Source organism: Heptranchias perlo, unplaced genomic scaffold, assembly GCF_035084215.1.
Source record: "Heptranchias perlo isolate sHepPer1 unplaced genomic scaffold, sHepPer1.hap1 HAP1_SCAFFOLD_50, whole genome shotgun sequence".
Lineage (NCBI taxonomy): Eukaryota > Metazoa > Chordata > Chondrichthyes > Hexanchiformes > Hexanchidae > Heptranchias > Heptranchias perlo.
The window spans coordinates 1,771,942-1,792,728 of record NW_027139516.1 but is presented as its reverse complement, the minus strand read 5'-3'; the positions used below and the strand labels follow the sequence as shown (position 1 = coordinate 1,792,728).

Below are 20,787 nucleotides of genomic sequence, written 5' to 3'. Positions count from 1 at the left end.
ACGTTGCTTGAAAAACATTTTAAATACAGTATAAATACAGTAAAAGAAGATCAGGTTGAGTTTCACTTCCTCAATGTGAGGGGTGGGTCTGTCAGTTGGTCATGATCTCGTTCCAATCTGGATCACAGGATGAAAGTGCTTCACGCATCTCAGGTGCGCTGTGAGTTTCTTTCTCTTGTTTTTAACCTTGTCAAAGTCGAAAATCCCATTTCGCACAGGTAGGTTGTTGTGAACGGCAGCAACAACAGAACACGAATCATAACAGAGGATATTCTTTGAAAGCACTGATCCAAAAAGATGACAATCTGAATGACTTGTGGCGTGTTTTCAATGTGTTCACAGGTGAGTCGCACCGGCTCGTTTTCTTGCTCAGGCATCAAGTTTAGCCTCATTATTGATTCAGGATTTCCCAAAGCAAACGGATTTTCACCCAACGCTTTTCCTTCAAATTTTCAAATCCCTCTACAGGGAAGTAGCGACTAAAATGGTCAGACAGAGCAGCGAGATGTAACTGTGTGACACATTTCATTTCATTCCCTTTATCTTCATTGATGCTGTTCTCCTCAATGTGTTGTAACAGTGTGAAGCAGGAAATGAGCTCCGCTCCCATTTCTGATCATAACTCTTCAAAAACCCTGTATTTCAGTGAGCTTCCTTTAATGAAAAACCCCTTCTCATTCCAAGCCATTAGAGAGAGTGCGGTGCCCAGAACTGAGCACGGAACTCTAAATGATGCCTCACCAGAGCACTGCTTTTTTTCCAATTCCCTTGAGATAAAGATCAAAATTTAATCTCCATTTTAACATTGTTTTAGTGAATTAGTGATCACTTTTAGTGATTTCTGTATTGGACCCCCTAAATCTCTATCCTCCCCCACAGTTCCTAGCTTCTTGCCATTTAGAAAATACACTGATCTATCGTTTTATGGTCCAAAGGGATAACCTCACACTTCCCCACGTTGAACTCCATCTGCCACAGTTTCACCCATTCACTTAATCTATCAATGTCCCTTTGCAAATGTCTGCTCCCATCTCCAATGTTTACTGTGCTACCTAAATTATTGTCGTCAGCACACTTGGAAATAAAGCTCTTTACATAAGAACATAAGAAATAGCAGCAGAATAGGCCATATGGCCCATCGAGCCTGCTCCGCCATTCAATAAGATCATGGCTGATCTTCGATCTCAACTCCACTTTCCCGCCGATCCCCATATCCCTTGATTCCCCTCGAGTCCAACAATCTATCGATCTCAGCTTTGAATATAACTCAACGACTGAGCATCCACAGCCCTCTGGGGTGTAGAGAATTCCAAAGATTCACAATCCTTTGAGTGAAGAAATGTTTCCTCATGTCGGTCCTAAATGGCCGACCCCTTATCTTGAGACTATGAGCTCGAGTTCTTGACTCTCCAGCCAGAGAAATCAGACTCTCAGCATCTACCCTGTCAAGCCGTCTAAGAATTTTATACATTTCAATGCGATCAACTCTCATTCTTCTAAACTCCAACCAATATTGGCCAATTTTGCACAATATTTCCTCATACTACAATTGCAGCAAGACCTCCTTCCTCTTATATTCCAACACCCTTCCAATAAAGGCTAACAGATCATGTCCCTTCCTCACTCTCATTAGACCCTTGGTAAATCAGTATTTCCAGCATGTTTTTCCTCTTTTCCTTCGATCGGGAAAAGAAATGAAGGTTGATAACATTTTACAATAATTACACTCGATTATGAACTGCATCAAATTCGATTGGAAATTAAAGAGTTTCTGATGGAAATAAACTAATAAGAACACTTAATTGCGATGGCCGGGAATCGAACCCGGGTCAACTGCTTGGAAGGCAGCTATGCTCACCACTATACCACCATCGCTGAAAATAATCAACAATAAAATAGTTCCCAAACATCAGATCCTGAACAGACACTGCAGGCTGTTGGATTTTGTTCTTCATTTTCACTGGTTTCTGACGGATCCTTTCTCGCTCTGTTGCAGTTCCTGTTTCCGCCCAGTAGATGTCGCCAACCCCCAATCAATGGAAATTCCACACCAGCCAGTAATTCTTCACCTGATATCGGACTGAAGAGACAGTCGACACCTGCAATACTTGACCAGCTGGAAATACATTTTACCACAGCTCACATCAGCCATTGAGTAAAGTTAAATAATTACATTAAATCATTACAGAGACCTGACTACCAACTGGACAGGAATGGCAGCTTTATATTCAAGTCTATAAGATGTTTAGAAAGGACAGGGAAATAGGGAAAGGAGGAGGAGCAGCAATATTACTAAAGGTCAATGTTACAGCAGTTCAAAGATAGAATATCAGTGAGGGTGAGCGGGCAGTGTAAACACTCTGAGAGAGACCCATCACAAGTGCCCCCGCTGTACTCCTCCAGAAGGTATAAGAAGGGCGAGTGCGGGAGGATTTCTTCATTCTTTGTGAAAGTGTTTGTGAGATTGTGGAAATGTCTGGAAGAGGAAAAACAGGCGGTAAAGCTCGGTCAAAAGCCAAGTCTCGCTCATCCCGGGGCGGACTGTAGTTCCCTGTTACCCGTGTTCACAGGCTCCTGCGGAAGGGGAACTATGCTGAACGTGTGGGTGCCGGAGCACCGGTCTATCTGGCTGCTGTGCATCGAGTATCTGACGGCTGAAATCCTCCAGCTGGCCGGCCACGCGGCCCGGGACAAACAAGAAGACCCGCATCATCCCCAGACACCTGCAGCTGGCCATCCGCAACGACGAGGAGCTCAACAAGCTGCTGGGACGGGTGACCATCGTTCAGGGTGTTGTCTGATATCCAGGCCGTGCTGCTGCCGAAGAAAACCAGCATTGTGAGCTCCAAGAGCAAGTAAACCGGCCAAGGCTTAATCTGATAACTCAAAGGACAGGACCAACCTGATTGAAATCTTTGAAGAAGGAACAGAAAGTGCAGACAAGTTTAATGCAGTAGATGTGATATATTTGGATTTTCCGAAGGCCTTCTGTAATGTACCACATTGTAGACTCATGGCTAAGTTCAGAGCAAGTGGAGTCAGGTCAGGTGGCAGAATGGATAGTAAGTTGGCTACAAAACTGAAAGCCGAGAATAGAGGTTAAGGGTCGCTACTCAGACTGGCAAAAGGTGGGAAGTGGAATTCCAGTTGCTGGGACGACTGTTCTTCACAATTTACATTAACGATTTGGATTCGGGAATCGGAAGTACAATTCCAAAATTTGTGGACGACACCAAATTGGGGGATTAAGTTAATACAAAGGAAGAATGCATCAAAATGCAAGAGGACATTAATAAACTTGCAGAATGAAGAATCAGGAGGTCACACACTGCTTGGATAATAAGAGCCTAAACGGGATAGAGGAGCAAAGGGATCTAGTGGGACAGATACACAAATTACTAAAAGTAGCGACCCACGTTAATCAGGTCATAAAAAGACAAATCAAAAACTGGGATTCATTTCTGGAGGGATAGAGTTGAAAAGCAAAGAAGTTATGTTAAACTTGTACAGAACCTTGTTTAGACCAGACTTGGAATACTGCGAACAGGTCTCGTCTGCATATTATAGACACCGGGGCACTGGAGAAGGTGCAAACAAGATTCACAAGGATGATACCAGAAATGAGAGGATATTCTTATCAGGAAAGGCTGCACAGACTGGGTCTCGTTTCACTAGAAAAGAGAAGGCTGAGGGTTGATCTGATCGAGATTTTGAAGATAATGACAGGGTTTGTTAGGATAGATGTAGAGAAAATGTTTCCACTTGTGGGGAGTCCAAAACTTCAGGTAATAAAAATAAAATAGTCGCTAATAAATCAAATAGGGAATTCAGGAGAAATTGCTTTACCCAGAGAGTGGTTGGAATGTGGAACTTGCAACTACGAGGAGTAGCTGAGGCAAATAACAGAGAGGCATTTAAGGGGAAGATAGATCAGCACATGAGGGAGAAAGGAATAGAAGGATATGCCGATAGGGTTAGATGAAGTAAGGAAGGAGGAGGCTCATGAGCAGCATAAACGCCGGCATAGACTAGTTGGGCCGAATGGCCTGTTTCTGTGCTGTAATTTCAATGTAACTCGATGTAAAGGCTCTTTTCAGAGCCACCCTCTGTATCTGTGAAAGGACTGGTTACTGTGTGAAGGGAGACGCTGATATCATGCTACCAGTGTGGCTTTGAGCTGCTTTTGTCTCGTTGTGGACGAGATGAGGTATTAATGGGACTGGAGTCGGGGCAGTGACCACAGTCCGGTACTTTAAACGGTGACTTATAGACCCCAGCCCACACATCACCAGGTTTCTTGTATTTATTTAAACAACTTGCCATATTGGGCTCGTAAAGAATCACCAGAACTGCTCGACTAACCTTTCTACATCTGTGGCATTCAGCGCTTCGCTCCGTTTCTCTTCTATTTTGTTGGATTATTTACATAACACATCAAACTCACTGGGGAATCACCGAAATGTAACTCTGTACAGAAACAAATAACAGTGAATTGCCTGGTGCCCAGGAGATCAGGAACATTACTCGCCTTTCGTCCTGTTATCGAATAAACCGTGTTTAGAGTCCACCGACCCGCTTTGGTTCCATATGGGGGATTAAACAGAGAAATCGGGAGGGGAGGAGACAGTCAGAGTGACAGAGCGGAGAGCGGCCTCTGATCTTCCAGCTCCACCTCCAGTTCTCTCCATCCGACAGTTTCAAACCGTTTATCGATAATAGAACCGAACCTCAGCGCTCCGCACAAACCCTGACAGACCCGGGCTTCATATTCAAGGATTCCCAAAACCCGAAGCTTTCAAATAAGCCCCGTTACAATGAGAAATCGTTAATATTCCTGCCTCAATACAGTCCATTCAATAACAAGTCAACTCGGCTCCTCCATTTCAGTCTGTTTCCCTGTTCTATCTCCCCACACATCCCCTCCCAGACGGGTTCAGCGTTTTACAAACACCTTATTCCAGCTTATTTGGAGAATCTCATGTGTTGGGGTTTGAGTTATGACGCGGAGTTTCTCCGCCAGTGTTATCGTCTCACAGAGACTCTCGCCCTGAATCTGTGAAAAGATTATGACCATGAACTGGGACTGGAGCCGAACACATCCCCAGTTACAGTGAGGCCCGGCCCGGACATCTCATTCTCTCTATTTTATATCAGACAGTATCCCACTTTCATGTCCAGCAATAGAGAGAGAGATAGAGACAGTATCAGTCTTACACTTCCTATCTGTGTCCAAATCACGCACAATAGCAGTATCCACCTTCATATACAGCACCAGAGAGAGAGGGGGAGGCAGACACGGTGAGAGAGACAGAGAGAGCGGTGAGACACAGTGACAGACAGACGTTAACAGTATTATTTCCAGACTGACCGGGAAAGTGCCGTTTTATCCAGAAAGATCGCGTTGGAGAGACAGAAGATGCAATCCCATCTCTCATTGATATTGTACAAGGGTCAGACACACTATTAATCCCACACTCAGGGACAATACAGAGAGGGACAGAAACAATGGGTCACATTTAACCCTCTAATGCCTGTTGTCCTATCTGCAGTTTTACAGCTCAGGGCTGTTCGATATTACTCTCAGTGACCTACAGTTTCACTCCGGTTAAATTAATCTGCGACTGTTGCTGCCTGATATTAACCCTTCACGGTCCCAGCAAATACACCGACTCCCACTTTCCTCCCATGTTTCTCCAGGATTGGTTTGAGAAATCCTCTCTCAGTCACACATTATAGGGGCCATTAATGAAGAGAATCCATTGGCTGATTTCACAGCCGCTCACTTTATCTCTGAAAGGCTCTTTACCATCAAAAGACCCCGAGAGAAACAGCAGGGATGGAAACATCTAGTTTAATAGTTGGAGATTGTAAAGTCAGTCTGGATTCCAGAGTTCGGCACTGGTGGAATCCCATCTGTTTTCCATTCTGGTGCCTGTTCCTGCACTGCCTGTGGACCCCATTCCCTCTGACCTTTCCCCCAGCCCCACTTCCTTTGCTCAGACTCGGAAAAATTCCAATTGGGGAAAATTTCTATCGATTTTTGGATTGTGAATTGTGGGCGCCATTCCCTCAGTGAGCGGAAGAAGATGGTTTAAAACAGCCGGGAATGGAGAGATCACGGACCCCGGGGGAAGGGAGCAAAGAGCAGCCTCGTTACAGCAGATCATCGCTTCGGGACCGTGTCCGCGGGTGGGCTCAGAGATCGGCATTGAGTCCGGGGGAAGTTCAGAGGGAGTCCGGGGGGCTGTTTGTAAGAGGCGGAGTGGATTAGGAACTGGTCACGGAACATGGAGTGAGAGGGGGGAAAGGAGAGGTCATTCTCGGGCTGTGTGTGTACAGGGTGTGTCCAGGGGAAGGGAGAGAGAATGGGAGGAACCTGCTATTAAAATCATTGCTGCTTTCTCTCCCCAAACCAGTAGTGAATGGTCCTGGTTTAGTTCCAGTCTCACCCTGTTTATTGTTATTGGACAGTGAAGAGTGGAAACAGAGCCGGACAGTAAGGATGTGGGGAGTTATACAAAGAGAATCTATTGCAGGCATCAGGTGAGAAGTGTGAAGGACACATTTTAAACAGCGGCTGTTTGGTTTCGGTTGAACGGTTAGTCCCATGGGAGAGGGGATTAGAAACCTGACCTGTACAAAGGTCCCTGCCCCATCGGGTAGTCCCATTCATGGATCAGTGCAGGGGTTGGGCCGTGTCTGGATGTCATTGAATTGTTGTAAAACAGCCCAACACACCTGGTATGCAGAAGCTGAGTGCTGCAGTACTGCAGTGGAGTCAGACACTGACACTGTTTGTATCACTGGATTTCATTTTGTGGATATTCAAAATGATCATTAACAGAGATATTAAACTGATCACTTCTGAATTTTCTCCCTCACATGTTCCTGAGTAACAAGAGATAATTTTCTTTCCACAGGCAAACCCTTGAACGATCCAGAATAAATGTGATGCTTCCTCCACCCGAGACAGAAGGAACAATGCAGCCAGCTCCTTCTCACACACAGTAAGTATATTATCACTCACAGAGCACAGAGACACAGACATGTCATCAGTTCCACAGTCTCAGACAGCAGAAGTAGTCAGTCCCACACTGATCACAATTTCCAGAGACACATTTTCAATCCAACAGTCAAGCAGAGTAGGTGAGGCTGACACTGTTCCATTTCCCCCTAACTCAGTCCCGCTGACAGGTAGATACCAAAATCCCAGTCCAAAATCACACTCTCAGAGTGAAAGGCACTGTTATAATCTCACAGGAGAGCAACATTAGCTACAAATTAAATACCAGATAGAAATCACACATGGTACCCGATTCAAAGGTACAGAATGAATCCCAATAATGTTCCCCGAGATTCAAATTGAATACTAGCCCAGAACTCTCACACACATGACTTTAATACATGCAATATCCATTCGAAAAGTGTATCATATGATACAAATTGCATACAAGTCCAAAACTCAGGTAGAGTATCAGATTGAGAAATATTGAAAAATAGTAAACCTGAGAAACAAATTAGATACCTGTTCAGAATGTACTCGGAGAATGAGATTTAAAGAAAGAGTATCAATTCCATTAGTACAGACTGAGATACACATTCCATACCAGTCCAAAAATCTCATACACAAAGAGCAGGACAAATCCAATCCGGCCAATTACCGCCCCATCAGTCGACTCTCAATCATCAGCAAAGTGATGGAAGGTGTCGTCGACAGTGCTAACAAGTGGCACTTACTCACCAATAACCTGCTCACCGATGCTCAGTTTGGGTTCCGCCAGGACCACTCGGCTCCAGACCTCATTACAGCCTTGGTCCAAACATGGACAAAAGAGCTAAATTCCAGAGGTGAGGTGAGAGTGACTGCCCTTGACATCAAGGCAGCATTTGACCGAGTGTGGCACCAAGGAGCCCCAGTAAAATTGAAGTCAATAGGAGTCAGGGGGAAAGCTCTCCAGTGGCTGGAGTCTTACCTGGCACAAAGGAAGATTTTAGTGGTTGTTGGAGGCCAATCATCTCAGCCCCAAGGTATTGCGACAGGAGTTCCTCAGGGCAGTGTCCAAGGCCCAACCATCTTCAGCTGCTTCATCAATGACCTTCCCTCCATAATAAGGTCAGAAATGGGGCTATTCGCTGATGATTGCACAGTGTTCAGTTCCATTCGCAACCCCTCAAATAATGTAGCAGTCCGAGCCCGCATGCAGCAAGACCTGGACAACATCGAGGCTTGGGCTCATAAGTGGCAAGTAACATTCGCGCCAGATAAGTGCCAGGCAATGACCATCTCCAACAAGAGTGAATCTAACCCCTTGACATTCAACAGCATTACCATCGCCGAATCCCCCACCATCAACATCCTGGGGGTCACCATTGAACAGAATCTTAACTGGACCAGCCATATAAATACTGTGGCTACGAGAGCAAGTAAGAGGCTGGGTATTCTGCACCTCCTGACTCCCCAAAGCCTTTCCACCATCTCCAAGGCACAAGTTAGGAGTGTGATGGAATACTCTGAACTTGCTTGGATGAGTACAGCTCCAAAACACTCAAGAAGCTCGACACCATCCAAGATAAAGCAGCCCGCTTGATTGGCACCCCATCCACCACCCTAAACATTGAATCCCTTCACCATTGGCGCACAGTGGCTGCAGTGTGCACCATCCACAGGATGCACTGAAGTAACCCGCTAAGGCTTCTTCGACAGCACCTCCCAAACCCACGACCTCTACCACCTAGAAGGACAAGAGCAGCAGGCACATGGGAACAACACCCCCTGCACGTTCCCCTCCAAGTCACACACCATCCTGACTTGGAAATATATCGCCGTTACTTCATCGTCGCTGGGTCAAAATCCTGGAACTCCATTCCTCACAGCACTGTGGGAGAACTGTCACCACACGGACTGCAGCGGTTCAAGAAGCCAGGTCAGCACCAACTTCTAAATGGCAATTCGGGATGGGCAATAAATGCTGGCCTTGCCAGCGATACCCACATCCTATGAAGGAATAAAAAAACAGTTATTAAACATAACAACGAGATCTGCACCTAGTTTTATCTGTGCAATTTCTGATCTCCATTCAGACCTGATTCTATGTTTCACTTTATATTTCCTGCCCTCTGTACAGTGTGTTTCTTTCCCAGTGAGGCGAGGTACTCTGTAATAAATGTCCCAGTGCTGTGTTGACAGAAAATGGTGGCCCTGAATAAACACAAAATTGAGACATATACCTGTAAAAAAATCAGTGCCTTTACATTTAAACAACATACCTCTCTCAGTGTGTCTCTCCTTCTCTGTACTTTACGGCCCTTGTATGGAACAGTGACAGCTCCTGGACATGTACAGTACACAGTGGGTAACAGGGAACCATTCACTCCCGCCCTGAACTGAAAACATAATGTCTGCCAGCAAGGCTTACTGAGGGGCAAGGCGGCCATCTTACTGAGGGGCAAGGCGGCCATCATACTGTGGGACGAGCTGGCTATTTTACTGAGGGGCAAGGCTTACTGAGGGGCAAGGCGGCCATCTTACTGAGGGGCAAGGCGGCCATCATACTGTGGGACCAGCTGGCGATTTTACTGAGGGGCAAGGCTTGCTGAGGGGCAAGGCGGCCATCTTACTGTGGGGCAAGCTGGCTATCTTCCTGAGGGGCAAGGCTTACTGAGGGGCAAGGCGGCCATCTTACTGTGGGGCAAGCTGGCTATCTTACTGTGGGGCAAGGCTTACTGAGGGGCAAGGCGGCCATCTTACTGTGGGGCAAGCTGGCTATCTTACTGTGGGGCAAGGATTACTGAGGGGCAAGGCGGCCATCATACTGTGGGGCAAGGCGGCCATCTTACTGTGGGGCAAGGCGGCCATCTTACTGTGGGGCAAGCTGGCTATCTTACTGTGCGGCAAAGCTTACTGAGGGGCAAGGCGGCCATCATAATGTGGGGCATGGCGGCCATCTTACTGTGGGGCAAGCTGGCTATCCTGCTGAGGTGCGAAGGCCATAAAAATGCAAACATTTCTCGAGGAATAGAATTGAAAAGCAGAGATATTATGTTGAACTTGTACAGGAGCTTGGTTAGACCAGTCTATGTGAAATGTAATTAATCAGATAATTCTGGACACACACAACAGGTCAGGCAGCATCTGTGGAGAGAGAAACAGTGTTAAGATTTCAGGTCTGTGAACAGTTCTGTTCTCCATATTATAAAAACGATACACGGTCACTGGAGAAGGTGCAAAAAATGAATCACTAGAATGATACCAGAACTGAGAGGTTATAAATATCAGGAAAGACTGAACAGGCTGGGTATTTTTATTCGAGAGAAGAGAAGGCTGAGGAGTGCCCTAATAGAGGTCTTTACAATTAGGAAGTGGTTTGATATGTTACAGGTCGGGAAGATGTTTCCACTTGTGGGGAGTCCAAAACTTGCAGTCATTAAGATAAAATAGTCACGAATAAACCCAATAAGGAATTCAGGAGAAACTTTTTTAACCATGAGAGTGGATGGAATTTTGAAACTTGCTCCTACCTGGAGTAGTTGAGGCGAATAGTAGAGATGTATTTAAGGGGAAGCTGGGTAAGTACACGAGGGAGAGAGGAACAGAAGTATATTCTGAAGTTAGGAGGAGGCTCGGGTGGAGCATACACACAGGAATGGAACAGTTGGGCCGAATGGCCTGTTTTTGTTTAAGATTTAAGTCTCGTCTTTTCTATTCCCATGGAAATAATCCTTTTTTTTCAAGTCTTTCCAAAAAGGTTTCCCTTCCCTGGCCACATTCGAGTGAATCCACATTGTGCTCTCCCTATGGCTTTAATGTTGTTTCTATAATGGGACACCGAAACTGCTCTGGAACTATGTGGTTTAACCGAATAGAATAACTAATAAATCTTCATCATAATCATCAGTCCCAGGGAGCAGTAAAACGGGTTATAATCAAAGAGTAAAAAGACAAATAACTAATAAATCTTCATCCTAGTCAGTGTTGCTTGTCTCCTATTAGATCAAGGATCCCCTAAAGGATCCCTCACGGTTGTACAAACCGATTTCAATGCGATGCCTGAACATAAACCAAGTTATGTTGTTCGAACAAAACGGTGTCCACGAGCAGTTTCCAATGTTTATTTATGTGAGCAAGTCTGTGTCTGATATAAATCTCTTTCTGGTACAAGAATATGATCCCAGAAACTACTTTTGCTCAGACAGTGGACAACTAATGAACACATTCCAATGAAAGTTAACAACAACTTGCATTCCCAGACTGCCTTTAATGGAATAAACATTCCCAAGCGGATTCACGGAGAAGTAAAAGGAATAAGAAGATATCAGGAGGACTGGCGAAAACCTTGGTCAAAGAGTGGGTTTAGGGAGGATGTAAAAGGAGGAGAAGTAAATGGAGAGTTGGAGGGGATATGATTGGTTTTCAAGAGTAGAATTTCGACGACCCCTGACCAAGGAAGGAAATAGTAGGAAGGACGGCAAAAGCTTGGAGCGAGAGATGGGTTTCTTGGAAGGTCTGAAAGAAGGAAAGAACTTGCTTTGAAATAGTGCCGTTCTTGACCTCGGGACGTCCCGAAACAATCAATGAAGTGCATTGTTAAGTGTAGTCGCTGTGTTAATGTAGGAAACGTGGCAGCCAATTTGAGCACATCAAGCTCCCACACACTGCAATGAGATCAATGGCCAGAAATTCGGTTTTGTAAACATTGGTTGAAGGGTAAATATTGGCCAGGACACTGGAAGGAACTCCCCTGCTCTTTTTCGAATATTGCTGTGGGATCTTTTACATCGACCTGAGAGGGCAGATGGGCCCTCGGCTTAAAGTATCCTACCGTCGGCACCTTCAACAGTACAGCGCTCCCAGAGTACTGCCCGTCCGACAGTACTGCGCTCTTTTAGCACTGACCATCCAGCAGTGCGCCAGTCCCTCAGTACTGACACTCAGAGAGTAATGTGCTCCCTCAGTAGTGACCCTCCGATAGTCGAGTGCTCCCTCAGGACTGCACTGCAGTGTCAGCCGGGATTATATGTTCAAGTCTCTGGAATTAGACTTCAATGCACAGACTTCTATCTCACAGGTGAGACTGCAACCACTGAGCCACGTCTGACACGTGAAAGGAGGAATGGAGATGGAGGGGCTTAGGGAGGGCAATCAGGAGCGTGGATATGGCTGAAGGCACGCCTGTCAGAAGTGGGACAAATGGACTGCAGATGCACAAGCGGCCAGAGGGGGAGGAGCAGAATGTTTGGGAGGGGCTGTCGGAACTGGTAGTTTATAGAGATAGGGAGGGGTGAGACACTGATGGATTCAAGTGTGAGAAAGAATAAAAATAAACTAAAGGCTGAGGAGATTGGAATCCAAAGCAAGTCAGTAAGGGCTTGAGTGATTGGTGAGTGACTCACCAATCAAAAAACCAGCGGTGAGGATGGAATCCCTGGCCAGGATGTGGAGATTGTGGGGCCAAAGATCATGACTTCTCAATTTTTAACTGGAGGAACTGGTGGCTCATCTAAAACAGAATGTGGGTCTGACAACACAAAGATATTGGAAGGGTCAAGAGAGGCGGTGGTTTTGTCAGCGTCCATCTGAAAGCTGGTCCGTGTCTGTGGACTGTGTCACCAAAGGGCAGCATGTGGATGAGGAAGAGGAGGGAGCCAAGGATTGAATCTTTAGAAACATCAGAGATAACGGTGATAGGGTGGGAAGAGAAGCTTCTCCTGGCTCTGATCAGATAGGTGAGTGGAATCAAGTGAGGGGACTCCCAGCAAAAGAGGCCAGTGTCCGATGAATGAGATGGTGACCGGTGGGTTGTCTGTAGGTATGGAAATGGGGAGCGATTTAAACCCAAGGATGAGAATTTTAAATTTATTGAATATGTAACTGGGAGCTAGTGAGGGTCAGTGAGTCCGAGCAGGACCTGGTGCTGGTTGGACACGGACAAGACTTTTGGACGAGCTCACGTTTATGGAAGGTGGGGGTTGGGTGGCCGGTCAGGAGTGCATTGGAGGAATGGAGTCTGGAGGGGACAGAGGCATTGATGAGGGTTTCAATGGCAATGGGCTGAGGAAGGAATGGAGGCGGGTGAGGGAATCACGGGGCCTTTGTGATGGAGTTCAAAAAGGGTCATGAGCTCAGCTCGGTTTTACACGGGACCAATTTTACTGGAGCCGTTAACCAATGTAGAATAAACGGGTAAACATCTGCAGTAAAATAGCGGAGAGAGGAATGTCAATGGGACACGTTCAGTGTCCGTCCCCTAATATCACCCACAGTCATTTCTCGGCTGCAATTCTCAACCTGCCCTTTAACTGTCCTCGTATCAGAGACTCAAAATTCATATTTTAACTGGGAAACTGCAGGAACAGAGTGAAACGGGTCTGCTCGTGTCCCTGGGTTTAGTGCACACTGCGCAGACATCTGTCTAAATTATAAATGAAACACCAGGAGTGAACATGGTCAATATAGTTATATAAAAGCTGTAAATGAAGCCGTTTATTATTATTGGATCAGTCCTGTATGAGAACAGATTGAAGCTTTATTCCTGAGAGAGGTCTGATTAAGTAATATCGTGGACTTAGAGATTTTTGTGTTTTATTCACCACATTATTTACAGCGGAGTCAAAGCTGCTGATGTACTGTGTTTGTTAAACTGACTGTAACTAATAGCAATGATCAGGAGTATAACCGTGTCAGTGGAGACTTATCCCCTGTATAAATCAGGGCTTGTTGGAATGGATCAGCTCAGAGTGTCTGCCGAAGCTGTGGTTTCCAGGCCAACAGAAGTCAGTGCTTCTCACAGAAATGGGATATCCAGTAATATTTCTGGTACAAGATATTTATTTTCCTGTTCTTGCAGCGGTTGGAGTTCCAGGTAAGCCGTTATCTCAGCTGTTAATGACGTAAATCAGAGTTGACTCCGCTGCTGTACTTGGTACATGATTTTTTTCTCCTACCATGTTCAACACAGTCACCTGTTCTATCGGTTGAATGATGGAATATGTTAAGTCTCTGCTCTTTCGGTCTTGTCAGAGCTGTATTATATCCATAACGACCCTTTTATATCCAACCCTGGCATTGTTACTGGATTATTCTCTGTACTGAATGTTGTGTTGAATAATGGTATGTCCTTAGCTTTCAAATGTTCGATTTTGTAGGAGTTACATTATATCTGTAATGACTTTATATATACAAAGCTGACATTGTTACTGGATTATTCTCTGTACTGAATGTATTGCAATCAGGTGTTTGGGCTAAGAATTGGTTTCAGACCATCAGGAGCTGTTAACAGTTTCTTGTGGAACTAACCTGTCCTGGAATATGTTTTCATCAATGTGTTTTCAGTGATTGATAATGAGACAGCTCACGGTCTCAGTGTTACAAGGAGGCAGTGCAGTGTCCTCCCTCCCCAATAACATGCTTCAATTCAACTGAGATGTCAATGTATTTATTGGTGATCACTGTTATGAAATATTATTTCATTATGTGTGTATCTGACGCCGCTTCAGATGTTTGGTTACTGATCTGAATTTACTGCTGACTCTTTCACATCTCCTTCTCTGCTTCACTGTGGATGAATTCACTGACTGTCACTGGACTTCACTGTTAAATGAAAAGTGTGGTTGTTATGTTATCTCAATTTGCACCGTATCTGTTGGAATCAGGAGCCCTTCTATATATCTGTCGATTATCCGTGTGATTTTGGCGTTTTGTTAATTGAACAATCCCGCCATCTATCACTTTACTTTATAATTACAGGAGAAGGAATCTCAATTATTGTGAGATCTGCCTGGGAGAGGGATTCGATTCTGTTTATTCCATGATTTGTAGATGAAGTGAACAGTGTCGGTGAACAGGTGGAAAATTGGGTGATCTGTAGAAACATTAAACTATTCCACAGAGGCTTCACTATTTAACAAACTGAGACTGAGAATAGGATCGGTGGAACACGGGGCTGGTGAACAGAATGCAGGCAAAGGATGATAGGATTTAATCGGATACGAAAATGGACTTGAGAAAGAGAGTAGAGTGCGTGATAGAGAGGGCGACTGAGAGGGAAAGCGAGAGGCTGTGGTGTGAATAATTCATCAGAATGAACTGCTGAAACTTCCAGTACAATTAAACAGAGAAAATGTGATTTGAAGCTGTTATTATGATGTGGTCAGATTGGGTGAGTTTTTATTGTGGGACTCGCTCCTCATGTTTATATCCCTGTCAGGTCCTCAATCTGTTTTTGTGAATGTTCTTTGTTTTCCAACTTAACACTAAACATAATTAAAATTTGCTGAAAAAAATATAATCAGAAATGTCTTGATCGGAATGACTAAATATAATTACAATTTACTTGAAGAGTAGAATTAGCAATTCATTTATCGTGATGAATTGTGAGGATTCTGTGTTTTAGAAGCTCGGCTGAATTCAATAAACAACAAGTTTGATATAATTAATACCCAACAAAGGTTGCCTGACACCAATAACCACAGAAATTAACTGTTGAATGCATTAGTTGGATTGTGTTCTTGGGACCTATAGATTAGATTTCCTCTCACACTCTGCTGCTTTCTCGCCCTGTAAATCACAGCCTCTCCTCTCACTGCATTGAATCCTCTGTCTCTTCTTCCCTTACTTCAGTTCGTGCAAGTTCCCAAATAATCTGCTCCTGACTACCCTCCAGCTCTGACATGTCCTTTTCCTTGTCTACCTCCCAATCTGTCTCACTGGGACGGTCCTCAGCCGCCTTTCCCGTTTAGTGCCAGCCCCTGTCAGCTCTCTTAAACCAGAGCAACAAACTAAATGTACCTCTCTTTGTCCCCTCACCTTCCTGACCCTTCCCTCTCTTTCCCGTCAGTCTGGAGCCCAAATCCGGCTTTAATCCGCTCGATTCCCGGTGTGTAAAACCCCTTCTCCCTTCTCCACCGGCACTGCGCCCTCACTCAGCCCTTCCAGTGGATCCAGTGCTCACTTTATTCACTTTCTGTATCCATCTCCCAATTCATTATTGATCATTGTGTTTAAAAATATCTCTCTGCCCGAAAGCGCTGCCCAGGTCAATCAATCACTTTCCACCCTTCGATGCAGCAACAAAGCTGGAAATTTCACCTCAGATCCTCTCAATCTGCTGCTTTGGCGCCAGCTTTGAGCAGTAATTTCTCAGCTTCCTTTTCTCTTACAGTTAACTTGGTGGCGATTGTGATCCTGTCCCGAGGAAAGTGCGGTCTCTCCAAATGTATCAGTGTCTACCTGGTGGGAATGGCAGTGGCCGATCTCCTGGTCGTTATCATTGGTGTGATATTGAATTGGATTGGTGCGATTTATTTCCCAGGTTCATTCCTGTTCATTACTCCCGTGTGTAGTTTTATTTCCTCCTTGAGTGAAGCAGCCACGGGGGTTTCTGTCTGGTTCACGGTCGCTTTCACCTTTGATCGATTTGTGGCCATTTGTTGTGAGAAGCTGAAAACTAAATATTGCACCGAGAGAACGGCGGCTGTGGTTCTGGGAACAGTGAGTGTGCTGGGCTGTTTGGAGAGTGTCCCCTGGTACTTTACATATGAACCTGACTATATAATTGATAATATTCCCTGGTTTTGTGTGACTAAACCGAGGTTCAGTACTTCCCCCGCATGGGCCGCATTTGACATGTTTCACCTCATTTTAACCCCTTGTGTCCCGTTCTGTCTGATTTTGCTGCTCAATGTTCTGACGGTCAGGCGTATTTTAATGTCCAGTCGAGTCCGCAGGGGACTCCGGGGCCGCAGCAATGGAGAGAATCAGAGTGATCCAGAGATGGAGAACCGAAAGAAATCCATCATTTTACTCTTCAGTATATCGGGCAGTTTTATACTGTTGTGGCTGACACGGGTTGTATTTTACATTTATCTGCGAATTGCAGACATTTGGTCTTATTACTCCACCGCTGACCCTGGTTATATCACACAACAGACAGCAGGAATGCTGCAGCTTCTCAGTTCCTGCACAAACACGTGTATTTATGTCCTGACCCAGACTAAATTCAGAGAGGAGCTGAAGAACGCGGTGAAATACCCATTCAATCTAATTGTTAAATTAGTGAAATCATTGAAAGAGCTGAAGGGTTTCAAGCACTAGAACTGAATCCCATTTCATACTCCATCCCCTACACTTCCCAGGGGACGGAAAGTACATTATATATTTGCAGCTCAGAGCCATTAAATGATCTGAAATATGGTTCTGATGTTATATTTTATTGAAAATCTGACCGATTAAGGCAGGATTTATTCTGCAGACGACACATGCATTTTGCTCGAAATTGCAGTCCTAAAGAGCCGAGCTGGACTTCAACTAAATGGTGATCCAGCAAAATGTGCAAAGCTGGGATTCAAAGTAGCTGCTTTGGGCCAGATCAGAATGGGTGCAGGGGGAGAGAGGGAGAGAGAGGGGGAGAGGGGGAGGGAGAGAAGGAGCGAGAGAGAGAAATTCATAGAGTTTGAGAAAGAGGGAGAGAGATTGAGAGAGGCCGAAATACAGAGAGGGAGAGAGAGAGGGGAGAGTGACTGACATAGAGACAGAGAGGAACTTACAGCGATAAAGAGTGTGAGAGAGCGAGATAGTGATATAAAGAGCGAGGGAGAGACAGAAAGTGAGAGCGAGAAAGAGAGAGAGAGAGGCAAAGAGTGACACAGGGAGAGCGTGAGAGAGATCAGAGAGAAAGACAGGGAGATATTGGGACAGAGAGAGTAAGAAAGGCAGAAAGACAAGGAGGGAGACAGAGAAAGACAGAAGGAGAGAGAGATGGAGAGAGGAGTGGACAGAGACAGAGAACACAGGGCAAAATAAATATAATGATTAAATAGCGCAGAAAATTAAAACAGGTTCACATAAAGGCGAGAGGGTCTGTGACAAAGAGAGAGAGATGGAAACAAAGAGGGGTAGAGACAGAGGTACACAGAGCTGGAGATAAATAAAGTGAGTTTGTTTGACAGAAGAGAAAAAATAAAGAGAGAAAGAAAGTGAAAGAAAGCATATATATATATATATATATATATATATATATGTATATAATGAGAGAGAGCAAGCAGACATGGATGGAACGAGAGAGAGAGACTGACAACGAATTACAAATTGATGGAAGTAGAAGTGGAAATAACAAGATAGAATAACACACAGAAAATAAATAGAGACAAACGACATAAACAGAGAACAGACATATTGAAAGACGGACAAAAACAAACTGTGTCATCAGCCTGGAGTGTGTGAGAATGCTGACCAGCAGAACAGCAGCAGATGTAGCAGGCCAGACAGTTCATGTTTGTTCTGGGGTAACACTCGTGTGGATTTAATTTTGACATTTCTAAAGGTGATGCCTGGAGGCTGCACAATAAAATCACTCAGTCTTGTGTACCTGACCCTGACCATTACTTACTGCAGGAGTTTCCCAGCTGCTCTGTGCAGTAAACATTCATCTGATGAACGAAAACCTGAGATTAAATCCGCTTCAGTATGTCTGAAGGAAAAGGACGATTAAAAGGTGGAAGCGCTGTTGAAAGATTGTTAATGACACATTGTAAAAAACCACACAGCAGAGGATAGATCACCACAGCAACAAGAACGATTCCAGGGGGGCGAGAGGTCGTTTGAACTACTGCCGAATTAACTTGGTTACGTTGTGGACACTGAGAGAAAACAAGCGAACTGTCAATCAATCGTGGGTTGTATTTGGAGGAACCTATTGTTGAGAAGCCACCGTCCCAGAGGTGTGATTCTCTGTAAAAACGGTCTTAAAAAGCTGGGCAGTTGTTGAGTGGGGAGAGACGCAGATCCACCATAACTGCTCCAAGCTCACCTTTCGCTTCCTGGCAGCACCACCTCACCTGGAATCTTCCTGACTGCTCGCTACCTCCCAGCTTGATGCCTCGATGCAGGTTTACAGATTGCCTGTGAAGCAGATGACCTGTCTACTAGAGAAAGTCACGCTACATTACAACGGTATCCATCAAAATACCTGGAATCTTCCCGGCAAGTCTAAAACTTTCGTTATGGGCTTAGTCTAAGATAAACATTTGATTTCCAAACGGTTATGCATTTTGAGAATTGAGAATGTGTTGTTTAATTTTTGCGAAAGCAATTCTAAATCGGGCATAAAACCAAGATGAAGTTTAAATTCTAATGTCATTTTTTTCTATTGAATGAATAATAAATACTTGTTTTCTCTGTAAAGCCATGGTTTGTGCCTGAAGTTTGTTTAGGATAAAGAGCTCATTAAGTTAAATGTAAAACTAAACCTTGTGGAGATAAAAAGGCATTGCTCCAAATTAAAGTGTAAAATCACTTTCCATCTTTTTGCTCCTCCATCTGTACCATGTGTAACTTTCCCAGTGAGCTGCTGAATTCTGTGACAAATAATATGTATTTTACCCCTTCTGCAGTGTTAATAAACTGGACAGGCTCCCGCAGCACTCTCTTGCTCTGTTACTGTTACACATGTTATTCTTTCAGATTAAAGAAAAAATATGAATAATGGAGAAATGAATTAAATCCCAGATCAGAACTACATTCAGATTGAGTCCAATTTTACTCTGATTTGTTGAATAGAAGCTAGAATTACATTCTCTACAAAAAATGGCTAATTGGACCTTTCCTCCGAATGTCTGGTCTCTCCTTTTCTGTAACCATTAGGTCCAAATAACCAAATGTTAATCCATTTTTTTGCAGAAGTTCACATTTTGATGTTTAATTCCCTCACTGCACCGCTGTCTTTATGTTGAACACCAGCTAGTGTTAGTCTCACTCAGTTTGTATTTTTAACTAGAGTGCAACAGTGATTTTACCGGAAAAGCAAATTATCCCTCTCTGTGTCTCTCATCACAAGCTTCACCTTGCCCCTCAGGAAGATGTCCGCCTTTCGGGTGCCATTTTGTTTCAGGTTCATGGCGTTGAAGTTGTTGTTCATCGATTCATATTTTGATAGCAGGCACGGTGCAAGAGGAGTCCATTCAGCCCACCCTGCCTGTGCCAGCTCCTTGAAAGCATGATCCAATTATTCCCATTTCCCTTTCTGCTTTCCCCCCACAGCCCTCATGGATGCTTGTAATAGTAGTTTTGATAATACACACACACACACATATATATATATATATATATATACATATGGATACAATTTGCTGTTGTAGGGAGTGGACATATGAGGAGAGGTTGAGTAGATTGGGACTCTACTCATTGGAGTTCAGAAGAATGAGAGGCGATCTTATTGAAACATATAAAATTGTGAAGGGGCTTGATCGGGTGGATGCGGTAAGGATGTTCCCAAGGATGGGTGAAACTAGAACTAGGGGGCATAATCTTAGAATAAGGGGCTGCTCTTTCAAAACTGAGATGAGGAGAAACTTCTTCACTCAGAGGGTGGTGGTTCTGTGGAATTTGCTGTCCCAGGAAGCTGTGGAAGCTACATCATTAAATAAATTTAAAACAGAAATAGACAGTTTCCTAGAAGTAAAGGGAATTAGGGCTTACGGGGAGCGGGCAGGAAATTGGACATGAATTTAGATTTGAGGTTAGGATCAGATCAGTCATGATCTTATTGAATGGTGGAGCAGGCTCGAGGGGCCGATTGGCCTACTCCTGCTTCTATTTCTTATGTTCTTATATATATATATATGTATATATATATATATATATATATAAGTTGTTGTTGTGGATAAAGCTGTTTCTCAATCTTTTACTCTTTCGATTCTTCTCCTTTATAAATTGGGCTTTGTTTCTGTGTAAATGAATGTTGCTGAGCGATTGTTCCTGTAACTGAGTGAGGGATCTTGCTGTATATTGGGTTT

The 20,787-nt window shown here is 44.4% G+C and overlaps 1 non-coding gene across 1 annotated transcript; it reads right to left on the bottom strand.

Moving 5' to 3' along the window:
• Positions 1 to 1,803: 1,803 nt before the first annotated feature.
• trnag-ucc (transfer RNA glycine (anticodon UCC)) lies at positions 1,804 to 1,875 on the bottom strand. The gene has a single exon. It is a non-coding gene; the product is annotated as a tRNA-Gly (tRNA).
• Positions 1,876 to 20,787: the final 18,912 nt, after the last annotated feature.